Consider the following 20095-nt stretch of genomic DNA (forward strand, 5'->3'; position numbering starts at 1 on the left):
TGATGGCATTCACGGGTCAGCGCATAAAACGTTTGCGTCGACGCATAGGGTCGACGCATGCCCCTCGGGTCAGCACACGCCGACCTATGGTCGACCGTTCGCGCGCAAACTCAGTTTTCTGAGTTATTTCAAAGTTTAAATTTCTATTCTGTCTGTTTGGTTTTGTCTGTTACTATAAATAGAAGTAAAAACACTTCTATTAACTAACATTTGAATTTTTGAGTACAAGTGTTCAAGGAAACAAGAAAGAGTGAAATAGTTGTCAAAGATTCATCATCTTCATCTTCAACAGTCCAAAATTCATCAACTGCACACAATAACTTTTGATGCGATTTGTGATAGTTTGAAGGTGATAAGGTTCGAGGTAGCGATTGAAGAATCGAGTTCGAGTTGAAGTCTTGGCAGGTTCTTTCTTGAATAAAACCATTAGGGTTTTATCCTCCAATACCGGTTTGCGTTTGGGGGTTTTTGGACGGGTTGCTTCATTATCATTCAGCTGAGCGAAGGTAACTGATAAGAGAAAGTCTTCATCAGTTTAGTAGCGGAGTCGGTGATTGAGCAGTGAAGAATCCGGGTTTGATTCGTTCGTGTTCGTGATCAGCCGGGCCAAGGGGTTGAAGAACGGAAGGTTCATCAACGAGCGGCAGGAAACGGAGGTCAAACATCAACAATCAAAGGACTTGATTCATCTTGAATCAAGGGGCAAGGAGAAGAAGTATCATTCAACATATTGCGAAATTCTGTTGTTTACATACTCTGCACTCCTTGTAAAAACGATTAAACATCACAGGTTATATCTATTGATCATCTCAATTCTAATTTTAGAATTGAGGGCAGACGTACCCCGAAGCGAGGACGGCGGGGGAACTGCCTCATCAAATCTCTGTCTTCTTTAATTTTCTGCACAAGTTAATTTTCAGCTTAAAATTTAAGTGATTTTAGTTTAAGCAATTTTCTGACAAACATTGATTTAAGTTGAGAAAGTGTTGCAAACTGTTGTTGGAATACTAAGTACAAGAACATATTGTACTAGGATAAATCGAAACACTTACTCAACTCAAAAATCACTTGGAGTGTTTGTGCACACCAAGTGTTTGTAAAATTGCCTAAGCTAAAGTTGCCTTAAGTTTGCATTGTGTTTCAATTTGGTATTTTGATTCATTGAAACTAGGCTTGCAAATAAGTGAACTATAAAATTGATTGTGCATTGTGAGTAGTGAATTGTATCTCTTTCAATCAAATATCCATTAGCTTAACGCATATCCGGTTTTCCAATAACGGTTCGTTTTTAGACTAATTTTCCTCGGCCGCTTCCGCACCTAAAAACATTTTTAAAACCAATTTTTCTTTTAAATTGGTAGCGCCGACTAAAGTTTTTAATTGGGATCTATTCAACCCCCCCTTCTAGATCCGTGCCATAGTCTAACAAGTGGTATCAGGAGCTCCGGTTCACTCTGTGCTTCAAAAATACAACGTTGATAGAAAATGGCTAACGAACCTAAAGGGGCTTACAATAGAGCTCCCGTTTTCAATGGTGAAAATTATAGTTATTGGAAAGACTGTATGCGGGTGCACATAAATTCCATAGATAGAAAAATATGGAATGTTATTCTCAATGGTCCAATTGAAATAACCATGACCAATGAGAATAATGAAATAGTGCCTAAGCCTGAAGCACAATGGACCGATGATGATGAAAAGAAATACAACTATGATTGGAAAGCCAAAAACATCTTAATCTCCTCATTAGGGGTAGACGAATACTATCGTGTATCCCATTGTCCTACTGCTAAGGCCATGTGGGATTCACTTCAAATTGCCCATGAGGGGACGAACGATGTTAAATTGGCTAGAATCAATACACTAACGCAAGAGTTTGATCTCTTTTTCATGGAGCAAGGGGAAACCATTGCCGACATGCAAAAGAGATTCACTCATCTAATCAATCGATTACATTCACTAGGTAAACCTATTTCCAATGATGTTGCTACTAATAAAATCTTAAGATGTCTTAACAGGGAATGGCAGCCAAAAGTGACCGCCATCAAAGAGGCAAACGATCTTACCATTTTGGACTTAACAACATTGTTCGGCAAACTACAAGAGCACGAACAAGTTCTATTAAGCTTGGAACAACATGAAAGGAAAGATAAGAAAGACAAAGCCAAGGTGAGCGAAAAGAAATCAATTGCTCTAAAGACTTCCTCCTTAAAGTCTCAAGCAAAAGAGCAAAGTGATTATTCTACGAGTGACGAAGAAGAAGAGGACAAGAGTGAAGATATGGGGCTGTTCGTCAAACGCTACAACCGTTACGTGAGAAAGAACGACATCCAACATTCCGAGAAGAACTTAGTTAACTTCCGGAAGCAATCTAGGTTCTCCAAAAATGATGACTTCAAAGGAAAAACAACTAGAGGGTCGTGCTACAAGTGTGGAAAGCCGGGTCACTACAAACCGGACTGTCCGATGAATAAAAAGACAAAAGAAAAAGATTCATACAAATCGCATAAGAAACCATCAAAGCCAAGGAGGGCATATATTGCTTGGGAAAGCGATAGCGACTCCTCCGATGATGAAAGCTCAAGTGATGAAGATGAAAATGCAAATCTATGTCTCTCTGCTCATCAAAAGAATAAGAAGAAACAGGTACGACATGCTAAATATGAAAATTCCTCTAGTATGTCTCATCATGAACTGCAAACTGTTTTTGAAACTCTACACTGTGAAGCAAAAGAAGCCTTTAAAAGGCTTGCCTCAAATAAGAAAATTTTCTCTCATTTAGAACAAAAAATTCAAGAATCCGAAAGGAAACTTGAGGCACTTAAGGCTTCTATAGTGGAAAGCACAAAAACTAGTTATGAGGACCTTAAAAGTAGAATGATGAACTTTGGGTGTGATACTTGTTACATTTGGCAAAGTGAAGTAAGGAACTTAAAAGCCAAACTTAACAAGGCTCTTGAGCCCAAGATTACTTTTGCTATTGATAAATCTAATTTTCGAACAAGTATGGTTAATCCATATCAAAAGTACAAATATGTTATAAAGGATGAAGATAGCAAAAGTAATCAAAATGAAAAGTTCTCTTGTCTTTATTGTTGCAAGAAAGGTCATTCCATTGCTAAGTGTAGATTTAGGAGATTTTTAGTTCCTAAAGGCATTTATCAATGGATGCCCAAATGCAACCAATTTGCCTCTCACCACTCAGGACCCAATAAGCCATTGGGTACCTCCTTTTGTTAATTATCTTATCACAGGTACAATGCCTCGAGACTACCGAGAGAAGATGGGTCCTCGATAGTGGATGCTCAAGGCATATGTCAGGAGACATATCTCTCTTCATTGACTTCGTGGCTAAGAAGAAGGGATATGTAACTTATGGTGACAATAACCGAGGAGCAATACTTGGTAAAGGTAGTGTAGGTAATCCCTCTTCCACTACTATTTCTGACGTATTACTTGTCGAAGGTCTTAAACATAACCTACTTAGCATCAGTCAGTTATGCGACAAAGGATACAATGTATCATTTTCAAAAGATTGTTGCAAAATTGTGCATACTGATGATAAGAAGAGCATGTTTAATGGTCTTCGTGTGAACAATGTCTATATGCTTGACTTAAACGAAGTATCGTTAACAAGTGACAAATGTCTTGTAACAATGAATGAAGATTCATGGTTATGGCATAGACGTTTAGCACATGTTAATTTCGACTTACTTAACAAAATAGTCTCAAAAGATCTAGTCCTAGGTCTCCCCAAAATTAAATTCACCAAGGATCACCTTTGTGATGCTTGTCAAAAAGGGAAGCAAACGAGGATCTCTTTTAAATCCAAAAACATCGTTTCAACAACGAGACCTCTCGAGCTTCTCCATATGGATTTATTTGGGCCATCTAGGATTAAGAGTCTAGGAGGAAACTATTACGGTTTCGTAATAGTGGACGACTTTTCTCGATTTTGTTGGACTATTTTCTTAGTAAGTAAGAGTGACACATTCGCCGCCTTTGAACGATTTGCTAAGCTTTCTCAAAATAAACTAAACACAAACATTGTTGCAATTAGAAGCGATCATGGAGGTGAATTTGAAAATCACCTATTTGAAGAATATTGCGGTAACCATGGCATTGATCATAACTTCTCCGCTCCACGTACTCCTCAACAAAATGGGGTTGTGGAGCGTAAAAATCGAATTTTGGAAGAATTGGGAAGAACAATGATCAATGAAAGTGGCTTACCAAAATATTTTTGGGCCGACGCCATTAGTACGGCTTGTTACGTTTTGAATAGGGTGCTCATTCGCCCCATTCTAAACAAAACACCGTATGAACTTTTAAAAGGGCGAAAGCCAAATGTTTCTCACCTTCATGTCTTTGGTTGCAAATGCTTTGTGTTAAACAATGGAAAGGAAAACTTAGGGAAATTTGATTCCAAGGCCGACGAAGGTATCTTCCTCGGATACTCTCAATCTAGCAAAGCATATAGAATTTACAACAAGCGATTACTTACAGTAGAAGAGTCTGTGCATGTTACCTTTGATGAATCCAATCCGAGAAACGTCGGAAAGGATAGTGTTTTTCATGGTGCAGGTACATCTACCAAAGACATACTCAATGATGGCGAGCCGGGGATTGATCAACCCGACACAATCAAAATTGAGGAGGACAAAGATGTACTCCATGATGAAACAGAAGCAGATCATCCGCTTTCAAACGATGATCTTCCTCAAGCTTGGAAGTCTTCCAAAGACCATCCAATCGACAACATTATCGGAGATATCTCAAAGGGTGTAACAACTAGGTCTAAGATAAGTAATTTCTGTTATCACTTCGCTTTCGTTTCGCAGATGGAACCTAAAAACCCTAAAGAAGCCCTACTCGATGAACACTGGTTTTTATCGATGCAGGAGGAACTTAATCAGTTCACCAGAAATGAGGTTTGGGACCTTGTCCCTCCTCCGCGAGATCATCGAGTAATCGGCACCCGATGGGTGTTTAGGAACAAGCTGGACGAAAACGGGGTAATAACCCGTAATAAGGCGCGTTTAGTCGCGCAAGGGTATAACCAAGAGGAAGGCATCGACTATGAGGAAACTTATGCGCCGGTTGCCCGACTCGAGGCTATACGCCTTCTCCTTGCCTTCGCTTGTGCAAAGGATTTTAAGCTATTCCAAATGGATGTTAAGAGCGCTTTCCTTAACGGTCACATTAATGAAGAAGTTTATGTCGCACAACCTCCGGGTTTCGAATCCCATGAGCATCCTGATCATGTTTATAAACTAAAAAGGGCCTTGTATGGTCTCAAACAAGCTCCTAGAGCTTGGTATGAGAGACTAAGCAAGTTCCTACTAGATCAAGGTTACTCAAGAGGAAAGGTTGACACAACCCTCTTCATTAAACGTCAAGGAAAGCACTTGATACTAGTGCAAATTTATGTGGATGATATCATTTTTGGATCTACTAACATGAAACTTGTGAGAGAGTTTTCTGACCTTATGCAGGGTGAGTTCGAGATGAGTATGATGGGGGAGCTCACATACTTCCTCGGTCTACAAATCAAACAGCTCAAAGAAGGAACTTTCGTGAGCCAGACAAAGTATTGTTTGGACCTTATCAAGAGATTTGACATGGCAAAAGCTAAGGCCATAGACACCCCCATGCCTACGTGTACCAACTTGAACAAAGACGAAGACGGTAAGGAAGTAGATGTAAAACGGTATAGAGGTATGATTGGTTCACTCCTTTATCTTACTGCTTCTCGTCCCGATATTATGTTTAGCGTTTGCATGTGTGCTAGGTACCAATCATGTCCCAAGGAATCCCATTTAAAAGCCGTTAAACGGATACTTCGATATTTATCAGGTACTCCCAAGTACGGACTATGGTATTCCAAAGGTAATGATTGCTCTTTGGTAGGTTTTTCCGATTCCGACTTTGCCGGTTGCAAATCGGATAGGAAAAGTACAAGTGGCACTTGCCATCTTTTTTCAAACTCTTTGGTTAGTTGGCATAGCAAGAAACAAGTTTCTGTTGCTTTGTCAACCGCCGAAGCGGAATACGTTGCAGCCGGTAGTTGCTGTGCCCAAATCTTATGGATCAAGCAACAACTATTGGATTTTAACCTAAAACTGGAACGTATTCCCATATTTTGTGACAACACGAGTGCTATTAACCTAACCAAAAATCCTGTGCTACATTCTCGCACTAAGCATATCGAAATTCGACACCACTTTCTTCGGGATCATGTAGAGAAAGGTGACATCGTGTTTGAACACGTAAACACTGAAAATCAACTAGTGGACATTTTCACAAAGCCGCTAGCAAATGAACCTTTCTTTCATATTCGCCGAGAACTTGGCATCCTCGATATTTCGGAACGGGCACTCTAAACTGCTGTTTACATTCTTCCATCTTAAGCCTTAATACTGTACTTCTAACAAATTTCTGTTGTTGCAAGCACATGTCTAATGTTCACTAAGTCACTTCAGCATTAAGGTGATATTGTTCCTCTTTCTCTATATCTCTGCTAAAACTCATGACTTCAAAATTTTATCTCAAAATGATGTGTTTTATATATGTATACTATTAATATATCCATTTGGTTATGTACTGCTATATGCACTGTTGTTTATGCATCAAACTGGTCATTGCATGTGCTAAATAGTGGAAAATGAAAATTTGTACAGTATGAGTCGACCGCAGCAGGGTTATGGTCGACGCATGACAATTAATTTCTGCATATTTTCAAAAATCAAACAGTATGCGTCGACGCATACAGGGGTATGGTCGACGCATCGCTCACAGATTTCGTTTTTCTGCAAAATTTTAAATCATCTCTCATGCATTCACATCATTAAATGTGCAATTACATTCCATTACCTTTCAAACTACCCACTACTTTGTAACTTGCATCTACCTAGTGGCTATTGCTCTTTGATCTTCCATCTTCCCAAAACCCTAAACCTTTCCACTATAAATTGGGAAAAACCCCTCTCTTGAAAAATCACTCTCAAAACCCTCATTAAACCTTCTCTATACATCCAAACACTCTGTCTCAAACCCACTCAAATGGCCTCCTCATCACGCAGACCCTCCGGCAAAAGACCCCGAGAATCATCCGGTGCATCTCTTCCCGTATCTGCTGTATCACTCGTTCCACCTACTCGTGTCGAAATCTTCAACAAAGACATCGGTAAACGAGGAGTTGTGCAACAACATGCGTTCTACAGACTTGAAGCTGAACGTATGCACTTACCGGAAGTTCTGTCTCTGCTGCAGCATCAAGGTCTCCTAAACTTCTTGGAGTGCAACACTAAATATAATGAAGACCTTGTGCGAGTCTTCTACTCCGGTCTTCATGAGAACTTTCGGGGACACAAGCTTTCCTCCAAAGTTGGCTCTACAAAGGTATCAGTTAAATCAAATTTCTGGAACAAATATTTTGATTTGTCTGTGGATGATGCTGGAAATCCCCTGCCTGAGGTGACTGATTCTCATCATATAGATGGCTATGAGTTTAAGCGTGCATTAAATGACATGTTGGTACGGCCATATTCTGATGATTTTGTGCAGAGTGACCTGTTCCCACGAACCGTCACTGCCGGCAAACTGAACGCCGGGGAAGGATTCTTCAGTGGGTTGTCTCACGCATCCTGCGGCCCAAGAAGGGCGGTCTCTCCAGAGTCGAACAGCCCGAAGTTCATTTGATTTACATTCTGAAAAATAAGATAAAGATCAACTGGCCATACTACATTGCTAGTAGAATGTATAATCTTAGGGATTCCGGACGAGGAACTGCTCTCGCCTACGGATCCTTCATCCAAGAAGTCCTTACAACGGCCAATGTTAGTCATCCGTCCTTCCCGTTAACATCAATCTCACCCGACAAAGAGTTTAGCACAAAAACCATGTCTATGATGGGATATCTATGGTGCAAGGAGCGGAAGCAATATAAGTTTGTTAGAAGAGCAAATATTCCTATAAGGGATGACAGTGATGAAAGCGAAGAACAAGAAGATGAAGAGGGAAATGAAGAAGAAGAGGAAGAAGCAAGGCACGATGGTGGGCACGATGGTGGTAATGACTACTCCGGCTCTGCTTGGGTACATCAGCCGAATACATATGAAGACGATGCTCCAAAATGGGGTGGCTGGGGTGAATGGCAACATTCAGGTTGGACAACTCAACGTGAATTTTACCAGCCATATCACCAAGTTGAGGAAGAACCTCTTCCATCCCCTCCACATCAAGCTGATTCTTCAGAGTTGTTGGAGATGATGCAAAGCATGCAACTTGCCCAACAAACCTTCATGCAATCCCAAGATGACCGACTTGCTCAAATCAACAGTCAACTTCAAGCCCAAAATGAGCGGCTCGACAATCTCTCCACAAGCCTAAATGAACGGTATGCAGATTTGGATCGGCAAGTCACCGGGAGTCTTAGGCATCTGGAAGGTGTTACTGATTACCTAGAAACTCTGGCTGACCCCAGCAGAAATCCAGGCGTATGCTACCATCCTGGACACCGTCACTTAAGACAATAGCCATTCATATGCACTTTACATGTTGCTTGTTGTTTTTGCATGCATTTTGTTGTTGCTTTGCCTGTTTATGCACCACAACTTCATTATGTATTTTCTCCTTCTTAATTAATGACTTTTGTTAAGAAATGATATTTGTGTGATATTATTTCGTTAGTATCTATATTTCTACTACTGCCTGTGAATTTGTCGTTGCAATCTTGAATAATTACTCTGTCTCTCTTTTTGATGTTGTCAAAGGGGGAGAAAAATGCTGACATGCTGACAAACTAACAGTATGACAAACTGCAAATGGCCTTAGATTACAAAAGAAAGGGGGAGTTGTACAAAATGTGTCAATACTGCATGATGTTCGTCACGCTGAGTTATACGGGTTGTCATCATCAAAAAGGGGGAGTATGTAAAGACAAAGTGTCATACAACATACAATATCAAGTTTCGATGATGACAAAAGACCATCATGCACGTCTACGAACAAATGCAACACATTACCCACCATATCCTTTTTTCACGTTATCCTAAAGCTACTATAATCATTAAAAACATACAGACAAAGTGCGATCATGACCAAATACATGAAAATCACTAATCACAGCCTTTTTGCAGATTTGAAGGCTTTGAGTCGACCATAGGGGTCAGCTCAAAGCTCACGGGTCGACGCAAAGGCTCTGCCTAAACTGGAGGGAGTCAGCGCAAAGCTGCATGCGTCGACGCATAGGGTCAGCGCAAGACTCACGGGTCGGCGCATAAAATCCTTGAGTCGACCACACGTTGGCGCATGACAAGTGATGGCATTCACGGGTCAGCGCATAAAACGTTTGCGTCGACGCATAGGGTCGACGCATGCCCCTCGGGTCAGCACACGCCGACCTATGGTCGACCGTTCGCGCGCAAACTCAGTTTTCTGAGTTATTTCAAAGTTTAAATTTCTATTCTGTCTGTTTGGTTTTGTCTGTTACTATAAATAGAAGTAAAAACACTTCTATTAACTAACATTTGAATTTTTGAGTACAAGTGTTCAAGGAAACAAGAAAGAGTGAAATAGTTGTCAAAGATTCATCATCTTCATCTTCAACAGTCCAAAATTCATCAACTGCACACAATAACTTTTGATGCGATTTGTGATAGTTTGAAGGTGATAAGGTTCGAGGTAGCGATTGAAGAATCGAGTTCGAGTTGAAGTCTTGGCAGGTTCTTTCTTGAATAAAACCATTAGGGTTTTATCCTCCAATACCGGTTTGCGTTTGGGGGTTTTTGGACGGGTTGCTTCATTATCATTCAGCTGAGCGAAGGTAACTGATAAGAGAAAGTCTTCATCAGTTTAGTAGCGGAGTCGGTGATTGAGCAGTGAAGAATCCGGGTTTGATTCGTTCGTGTTCGTGATCAGCCGGGCCAAGGGGTTGAAGAACGGAAGGTTCATCAACGAGCGGCAGGAAACGGAGGTCAAACATCAACAATCAAAGGACTTGATTCATCTTGAATCAAGGGGCAAGGAGAAGAAGTATCATTCAACATATTGCGAAATTCTGTTGTTTACATACTCTGCACTCCTTGTAAAAACGATTAAACATCACAGGTTATATCTATTGATCATCTCAATTCTAATTTTAGAATTGAGGGCAGACGTACCCCGAAGCGAGGACGGCGGGGGAACTGCCTCATCAAATCTCTGTCTTCTTTAATTTTCTGCACAAGTTAATTTTCAGCTTAAAATTTAAGTGATTTTAGTTTAAGCAATTTTCTGACAAACATTGATTTAAGTTGAGAAAGTGTTGCAAACTGTTGTTGGAATACTAAGTACAAGAACATATTGTACTAGGATAAATCGAAACACTTACTCAACTCAAAAATCACTTGGAGTGTTTGTGCACACCAAGTGTTTGTAAAATTGCCTAAGCTAAAGTTGCCTTAAGTTTGCATTGTGTTTCAATTTGGTATTTTGATTCATTGAAACTAGGCTTGCAAATAAGTGAACTATAAAATTGATTGTGCATTGTGAGTAGTGAATTGTATCTCTTTCAATCAAATATCCATTAGCTTAACGCATATCCGGTTTTCCAATAACGGTTCGTTTTTAGACTAATTTTCCTCGGCCGCTTCCGCACCTAAAAACATTTTTAAAACCAATTTTTCTTTTAAATTGGTAGCGTCGACTAAAGTTTTTAATTGGGATCTATTCAACCCCCCCTTCTAGATCCGTGCCATAGTCTAACATTTTTGTTCCTCAAGTGACTCTGCGTAGTCTGTATACTTGGGAGGACTAAGAGATCACTCTCTTAGACGTTTGGTTGTATTAATCTTTCAAGATTAGTGGATTAAGTCCTTTTTGAAGGCGAAATCACCTTGGCCAGGTGGACTAGAGTAGCTTTGTGTTATAAGCGAACCAGTATAAAATTCTGTGTGTTCTTACTTTTGAAAAAGCTTTTATTTTCTAAAACAATTCAAACCCCCTTTCTTGTTTTTCTCACCTTCAAACTTATGCAAACAATCAAAATGGCTCAACACAATTATTTGGCATTTATTCAATTTAAAAATAATAAAAATAATGCATTAAATTAAATATGGTTTGCCAAATTCCTAAAATCTCATCAAAACACCAAAGAAATGGCCATGAGATTTATCATAGGTCAAACAAGGTCAAAGGACCTTGGAGAAAAAAATTCAGAATTTTTTGAGACTTAAAAGTATTTTTAAATAATTAAAAATATTCACAAAATCAATTAAATCATGAAAAAGGAGGACATGATCTGGAAAAAAAATGGCGTAGAGCACGAATCTGACCTCAATTTTAACTAACTCCACATATAAAGAAATATACGAGGAGTTAAATTTTAAGGTGTGTCAACTGAGTTGCTTCGATTTGACCTCAAAGCAACTCAATCTTCTTGCCTACATTGGTAGGGCTTCAGACAACCAAAGATCCAAGAGAATTAATGAGAATTGAGTGAGAATCGAAGAGAAGAAGATTTCTGGAAAATACCTTCAATGCTGTGCAGAACTGGATCTTGCTTGCTTCAAACTTGACTTGATCACACTCAGGAAGCTTGTGGAAGTGGCTTGGCAATGGAACAAAGCTTTGGATCCTGGAGTTTTTGAATCTCCAAACAGTGAGATTCAAACTCAATTTTCAAGTTGAAAATTCTCAGGTTTTCCTTTGAATTGTGAGGGTTTAAAAAGAGGGGGCAAAATTGGCGTGCAAGGTCTGTTTGAAATGAGCTCAGAGGCCATGTATTTATAGCATTTGGGATTGATAATTGCACACTTGAAATTTTGCTAAATTTGGCAATGTCATGCACAAGCTTGCATGGACGTGTACAGGCCCATGAAGCAATCCATTTTGATCCAATTCCAACTGTACTGAAGTTCAAATGATGCTTGAATGGCAAGGCAATGCAATGTGAAGTTTTGGACATTAAATTTTTCCACTTGATGCAGACCTGTTAAGACCATGCGCAACCCTAGCAAACCTCATCCAACATGTATGAAATAGGACTCTTTGGAAAGCTTAGATCAAGGGGTACAAATTTGATGTTGTACACTTTTTCATTTGGAACTTGGATCATGGTGAATTTTGAGGGGGATGTTTGGAAATTTCAACATGTTGAAAAAATTTCTAAGTTTCAAGTCATATACCTCAATGTTCCACCTTACTTAACGTTTCATGTGAGCTCCAAATGAGAAGAGTGCCTTCATCAAAGTTGTAGCTATTTCAAAGAAATTAAAAATTGTCACAAATTTCATGTCATTTGGATTTAGAATGATATAGTTATGAGATTTTGAAGTTGAGGAAAATCACTTGTTCAATGGTATAAGGCAAAAATGACCTATAATGTATCCTCATATCACGAGCTCATAAAAGTTGAATTAGCTCTCACTCCAAACATAAAAGTTAGAGTAGACATATTGAATTGGATTTGCAACTTGGAAATCTTTCATATCATAAAAGTTGAGCAAGTTATGGCCTTGGAAAGTTGACTTTCAAATTAGGGTTTAGACAAAATGACCTATAATGTTTCAACATAGAAAATGATTTTACAAGAAAAACTAGCTCTAGGTATCAACATGAAAGTTGTTTGGAATGTAATTTAGAGTAACGTTTCTCTTGGAATCATTTTTATATGGTGAAAATTATAGGAGATAGGGTCTAGGGAGACCCAGTTTTGATTAGATGAATTCCTCTGGTCAACCTCCATCAACCACCTTGCTAACTTGCAATTATCTTGACTTTTTGGACTCATGGGAGATCATATATGCATAATATGATGAAATTTGAAGTATCCCTTGAGAAATTTGATCAATTGATGAAGAAGCTTATTGAAGAAGTTACTCAAGATACCCAGACAAACTAGGGTTTCCAAGGCAAACTACCTCCAAACTCTTGAAGAATACTTGATCAAAGTAACATATGAAGATAATGGGGACTCATATATGATGATTAGAGCTATTGTGGATCATTCCTTGGTTGTGCTCTTGTAGCCATGAGGGTCTTAAACACTAGATATGAGCTTGCTAGATCAATGAGGATCATGCCATACCTACAAAAGAGTTAGGTAAATGCAAAGACATATTTTTGGTATTTTGGTTAGTAACATGATAATATACAAGCATGATATAATCACATGGTGCTTGGTGATCTCTCCCAAAACAAACCCAATGAAAGAGGGGTAAGGAGGATGCCAAGGTATGATCCCAATGCTAATGCATATGATGAAGTTGCATGAGGGATCTTAGGGTCAAAATTAGGGTCTTACAGCTGCCCTATTTAAGGACATTCTAACTAAGGAGGTGAAGTTTAAAATCTTCATATCGACTCAGTAGAATGGGCTTAAATAACAACATAGAAATAAATTTTGGTCCCTAAGAGACCTCATGATGCATATGATATGAATGTAAAAGAGAATTCCCTGTGGGGAAATATTGCCACAAAGGAAAAGAAATCAGAGATACTGAAGGTCCATAGGAGCATAAAGAATTCCCTAAGGAAAACTCACTGGGGAAGACAGAGACTCTGAGGGGATAAAAAGGGTTATGTGTAGGCCAGGCTACGACTTAAAAACTGGTGGGAGACTAGAGGAATTCCATGAAAATGAAAGGACTCAGTCGGGGAAACAAAACATCTGCAGGGGAAACAAGCAGGTTAGGACAAAACTGACATACTTGAATCACTAAGGAAATGCGTACTCAACCTCATTTGGGGAAGAAACAATCTTTAACACAGGTGGAAGAAAAATCTACTATCCACCACTGATTACTGGATAAAGAGATAGTAAAGATCTGACAGAGAGGACACCCGTCATCGATTAGGATAAACATATCAAGGATGACTCACTAGGAATCGCCACCAGGAGGGAGTATTCATTACCAGTTACTGGGTAAGAATAACCTTGCTGGGGAAAAACTGCAGAAGTAGGATTTACAACTACCAATTACTGGGCAGAAGACCAAAAATGAGAATATCCATCACCGGTTAAAGTGAACATATCAAGGATAGACTCAAAGGAAAGAAAATCTGTCATCGGTTAGGATGAACATATCAAGGATAAACTACATGAACAAAAAGTAGGAATTACATCTATCGAATGCTGGATAGAAAACCATCAAAGAGAAAATCCATCATCAGTTAGGATGAACATATCAAGGATAGACTCTGCGAGGAGAGAAATAGGGATTACATCTATCAGTTACTGGATAGAATACCATCAAAGAGAATACTCGTCACCGGTTAAGGCGAACATATCAAGGATATACTCTGCAAATGGGAGAAAAGAAGGATTTACAACTACCGGTTACTGGGTAGGAGACCGTAAAGAGAAGGAAATCTGTCATCAGTTAGGATGAACATATCAAGGATTAACCCTCTGGGGAACAAAATAGGGATTACAACTATCTTTTTACTGGGTAGAATACCAAAGGTGGGAGTATCCGTCATCAGTTAGGATGAACATATCAAGGATAAACTCAAAAGGGGGAAGAAAATATCCGTCATCGGTTAGGATGAACATATCAAGGATATACTTCCTAGGGAATCACAAAGATGAATCCACCGGGGACTCCACCGAGGAGAAAACAGGGGTACTTTTGTCGGGTATTGGGCAAGAAGTAGCAAACTGCAAACTAAGACGAATATTACCAGTTACTGGGTAATAAGCTCTTAGGGGACCCAAAGCATCTATCTAGGTAAGAGCTAGAAAGAAACAATCAATCAAGACTCAACCCAATGAGGATATAACTCAAGGGGAGTGGTTCCATCCAGATAATCAATTGGGGAGGAAATTGAAGCAATAATCATCCACGAGGAAATAACTCAGTGAGGAAAAGAGAAAGGTTAAAGTCTTTCTGCTTAAGGGGATGACACTTTACAATTGAGTGAGGATAAACACCAAACTCATATGGAGATAAAGTACCGCCATAACAGAAAATAATAATCACAGGAATGAATCAATCATTGTGAACATGCAATTATACACTCATGAAATTATATAAGTGTATATATGTATATGTATATGATGATTATGCTGACAAAACAATCGCAAAGGATACAAAGGTGTCACAACTGATTCATCGGTACAATTCTCGGTCAATCCACAAGAGAGGGAGACAAATGCTAAAGAAAAGAGAGATCAACATCCCAAAGGCTCAAACCTAGCTAGGGAAGGAGGAGATCTGCTGAGAAAAATGTTATCGAGTCTGCGAGGAATTTTAGGTCAACACCATATCAAATGGAAGACAACCCTACAGAGGAACAAACATGAAAAACTGCTCAAAAACCAGGAGGAAACTCTGACCGGAAGCGAATCTGATGGTGATTAGTGAGGAAACCAAAGCTCTACCATAACCACACGAACTGCGGAGGACACCTCTCTTACTCTGTTGGAGATAAAAACTGGCTGGCTAACAAACACAAACTCCGCTGGGGAATTGAACTAATCAACTTGACTTGGGGATTATGAAGAATGAACTGCTTGGGGAAACCCATCAGTGTTCCACACTTAGGGCTTACTGCTTTCAAACTGCTCTTAACATTCCTTTTTATTGCTTTAAAATTCATGCTTTTATATGTTTAAGAAAAATGATATTGATTTTAAAATTTAATTTCTAAAATAATCATAATAAAATTTAAAACTATTTGGCTGAAGTAAACAAGAGTGGAAACAATTGGATACAAGCTCAACTTTATTTAATAGAATGGTAGTCTGTAAATGACAAGACTCCATAGATTTTTACAAAGTTGAAAATGGTAATTTACATGGAAAAGGGTTACATTGAATACAAATGATCATTAATCCTTCTACCAACTCTTGACGTCCACTGTGCTTTTAGCCGCTACTGGGGTGATGAATCACCGTCAACCCTTGTGCTCAACAATGTTTCCCAATACTAAAGATCAACAGGATGCAATTACTTGCCATAATTCTTTTTTTTGCATAAATTGCCCCAAGGTGGGGTACTCAATTTATCGTGATGATTCTTTCTGTTTTATGTCTCTAACTTTTTCTTGGATCGCCCTTTCGGGTTTTCAATCCACCGAGACGCTCATTTTAGCCTAAGCCGCCCTTTCGGGTTTTCGACTTAGCGAGCTGTTCGTTTCTTTTTAGGCGAAGTATTTCTTGACTGCATCTGCGTTCACAGGACGAGTGAACTCTTCACTATCCATAGTTGTAAGAATCAAAGCACCGCCTGAAAAGGCTCTTTTGACAACATATGGGCTTTCATAGTTAGGAGTCCATTTGCCCCTAGAATCTGGTTTGAAAGATAAGATTTTCTTGAGCACAAGCTCACCTTCTCTAAATACACGAGGTCTGACCTTCTTGTCAAAAGCTTTCTTCCTCCTCTGCCGATATAACTGACCATGACACATGGAAGTCAATCTATTCTCCTATATTAAATTCAACTGATCATACCTGGTATGACACCGTTCAACCTAAGTCAACTTGGCTTCCATGAGCACACGCAACGAAGGAATCTCAACCTCTACGAGGAGCACTGCTTCCATACCATATACAAGAGAGAAAGGGGTTGCCCCTGTTGAAGTGCAAATAGATGTACGATACTCGTGCAAAGCAAATGGGAGAATCTCATGCCAATCCTTATACGTTACTACCATCTTCTGAATGATCTTCTTGATGTTCTTATTTGCAGCTTCAACAACCCCATTCATCTTGGGTCTGTAGGGAGAAGAATTATGATGTGCGATATTGAATTCTTTGCAAAGAGCTTCCATCATATTATTATTCAAGTTCGATCCATCATCAATAATGATCTTACTTAGCACACCATATCGACATATAATCTGATTCTTGATAAACCTTACAACCACTTGCTTGGTTACATTTGCATTCCATGCCGCTTCCACCCATTTTGTGAAGTAATCAATTGCCACCAAAATGAAACGATGTCCATTCGACGCTTTGGGCTCAATCATGCCAATCATATGAATTCCCCACATGGAGAAGGGCCATGGAGAGGAAATGATGTTCAATAGTGTCGGAGGAACATGAATCTTATCTGCATATATTTGACACTTGTGGCATTTCTTCACAAACTTGCAACAATCAGATTCCATTGTCAGCCAATAGTAACCTGCTCACAACATCTTTTTTTCCATCGCATGTCCATTGGAATGAGTACCAAAGGAACCTTCATGGACTTCAGTCATCAATAGGTCTGCTTCGTGTCTATCTGTAACACCTCAAAATTTGCCCTCTTCTCTTGGGACTAGCATTAACATATTGCATGTCATTTTTAGGTCATTAGGCATTGCATGTTGCATATCATGTGGTTACATTGTGCAAGCCATTCTCCCAAGTCTTGATCAGAAGATGAGGAAGTCATGTGCAAGCTAGGGTTTATTGACTGATCATGGGCCATCTGAGGATTGGGCTGTGAATTAGGGTTTTGTGATTCTCAATGGAGGTTGGTCTTCATCTTGATTGCAATGATACATCATCATCATCATGGTTGGATGTCATCAGGAGATTGAAGAAGATTCCTTGAGATTAGGGTTTTGACCACTGGTCAACCCTAATCAGTTGTATTGGGCCAATCAGGGCTGGATCAGGAGATGGGGTTTGTGATGGATATGGGGTTCATTATGTGATTATATTATGCTTATTGAGGCTAGGGTTTCACCCTTGAGCCATTTCAGTTGAAGATTGGGGCTCAGATTTGATCTATGCATTGCCAATTTCATCTATCAGATGAAAAGTCAGCTGTGGTCAACTGTACATGATCTGATGAATTTGGAGGTGGAAATGAGTTGGATACACTTCATTCATGTTGGAACAAGTGTTGAATGACATTGCAAAGCTTAAAAATGAAGAAAACCAAGTCAGGACAAAAACTGCCAAAAATAGAAAGTGACTTGTAATTGAAGTTTCCAAAAATGGAAAGTTTTGGACCTCAGAGCCACGTGTCCAAGGAAGCTTCAAATGAAAAATTGTTCAACATGAAAGTTGTAGATCTTGTTCTCACCTTTCCAAAAAGTCCAAGAACTTGAAAATCCCATGTATGGTTGGAAAGTTATGGCTCAGTGAATTTCAAAAATGACCCATAATCAGGAGGCCATAACTTCCACATGGTTTGTCCAAATTGCAAGTTCTTTATATGCACAAACTCCATTTGACATGTACTTTCATGGTGCATAATTGGATTTTTCCAAAAGTGGTCAATGCAAAAAGTCAAATTTCAACTGGACAGTTAAATGGACCAGGGGCAAAATTGTCCAACTTGTGAAATAATTGGAATTTTTGAGTGGGGATTTTTGCAACACCTCATGAATGGTATTTAAAATTTGTTGGAATCATCACTTCATGCCTAAGGCTTGTAATTTGAGATTTGGCTTGAAAAATGAAATGGCAAAAATGGACAAAGTGGCATTCACATGTGATTTTGCAAATTACACAACCAATGAGAGTGGGGCAAGTTTCAACAGCTCACACATGGCATTTGGAAGTTGTGTGAGCTGTCAAATAGGTGGCAATGAGCTGTCATTGGAAATTCCCATTTTGCCCTCGCTTGAAAAATTAGCACTTTCATTAACAATTCCAATTTGCATAATTACATGATTAAGCTTGGATTAGTGCATCATATATAATCTTAATCACATGCTAAGCATAACAAAAAATCATTTCACCAAAATTCAGATCTAAAACTCTTCATTTTCTCAAGTTTTCTCTCAAGAACATTGAACTTCAAATCCACAATTCTTCATCAAATCTCAACCAATTTTCGAGATTCCTTTTGCTGCCACTTCCTCTAATCATTATCATCAACTGTTTTTGGAGATTGAAGGAAGAAGAGCTTGGAATCGTGATTGTTCAACATTGCATCTTCAATGGTGAATTCGAATTTTGAGCAATAGAAGCCATGGCAATTGATCTTGAGCGCATCATTCATCTTCATGAAGCTTATGTAACATCTGTTTCACATCAAAACGATTTGGAAGTCTCGATTCCAGCACTGCCATAGCAGGTATGTCGAATTTTTGAATGTCACGTTTCACTCGATTGGCATGTGCTTTGTGTAGTTCATTTCACGTAGGTTATAGTGATACCTGTAGTTTTGATTATAGTGAACTGTATAGGGAGAAATCTAGGTTTGAAGATGCGATGTGAAACTCTAATTGATTCGATTCGCATGATATAGGAACTGTTAGGTTACAATAGGTTGATATTTGGATTGTACTTGGTGAGACGGTTTCAACGGACATTCGCTTGTGTATTTTCGTTACGATTCATTGTTCTTGGCTTTTCTGCGTTTCTGGAAAACACGACGAGGAAGATGAGATTTCTGTGCGCAAAAGGCTGTTCAATCCAGTTTTCCATTTGAACTTTTAAATTTCGTGTTTGCCGCGCCACTGTTGCTGTTATTACGAAACTGCCATTAATGAATCTTCAATTAATTTAGTTAATTCATTAAAATTCATAAAAAATTCCTAACACCTTTAAAAATTCACCAAAAATCATAGAAATATCAGAAAAATATGAGAATTGTTTCTTTGACTTTGTTGTTGACTCTAGAATATTTTTGACCTATTGGTCAAAGTTGTGCATGGCAAAAATATTGTTTGACCTAGGCTTATTTCACATGTGTTCACATTTGATACATTTTACCATTTGGTTCATGAAATGCTCATAATGTAAAATAAATTCTTGACAATTTTTGTGATGATTGTTGACTGGATGCTGTTTATTTCCATGTAAATTTCATGAGTTTTTGATACCTGGCCATTGAGTTATGAATTTTGGAACTTAGGTGTGACAATGTGTGTCACACCTCATTATGTCAATTTGCTGGATTTAATTGAATGACCTAGACTTGTTGGAATGGCATGAAATTTTGCATGATGATTGATTAACATGTTGAGATGTTGTATGAATTTTTGTGGAATTTTACATTGCATTTTCAAATTGATTGTGATTTTTCATCTCTGTTGGTCAATTGTGCAAGCTTGTGTGACATAGGTTGGTAGATTTGATGTGAAATGCTCATATGGTATTGGATTGTCATGAAATTTGATATGCTTATAATAGACACATAATGTGACATCCCTGTTTTGGTCT

This window comes from Lathyrus oleraceus, chromosome 2 (assembly GCF_024323335.1).
Source record: "Lathyrus oleraceus cultivar Zhongwan6 chromosome 2, CAAS_Psat_ZW6_1.0, whole genome shotgun sequence".
NCBI classification, from domain to species: domain Eukaryota; kingdom Viridiplantae; phylum Streptophyta; class Magnoliopsida; order Fabales; family Fabaceae; genus Lathyrus; species Lathyrus oleraceus.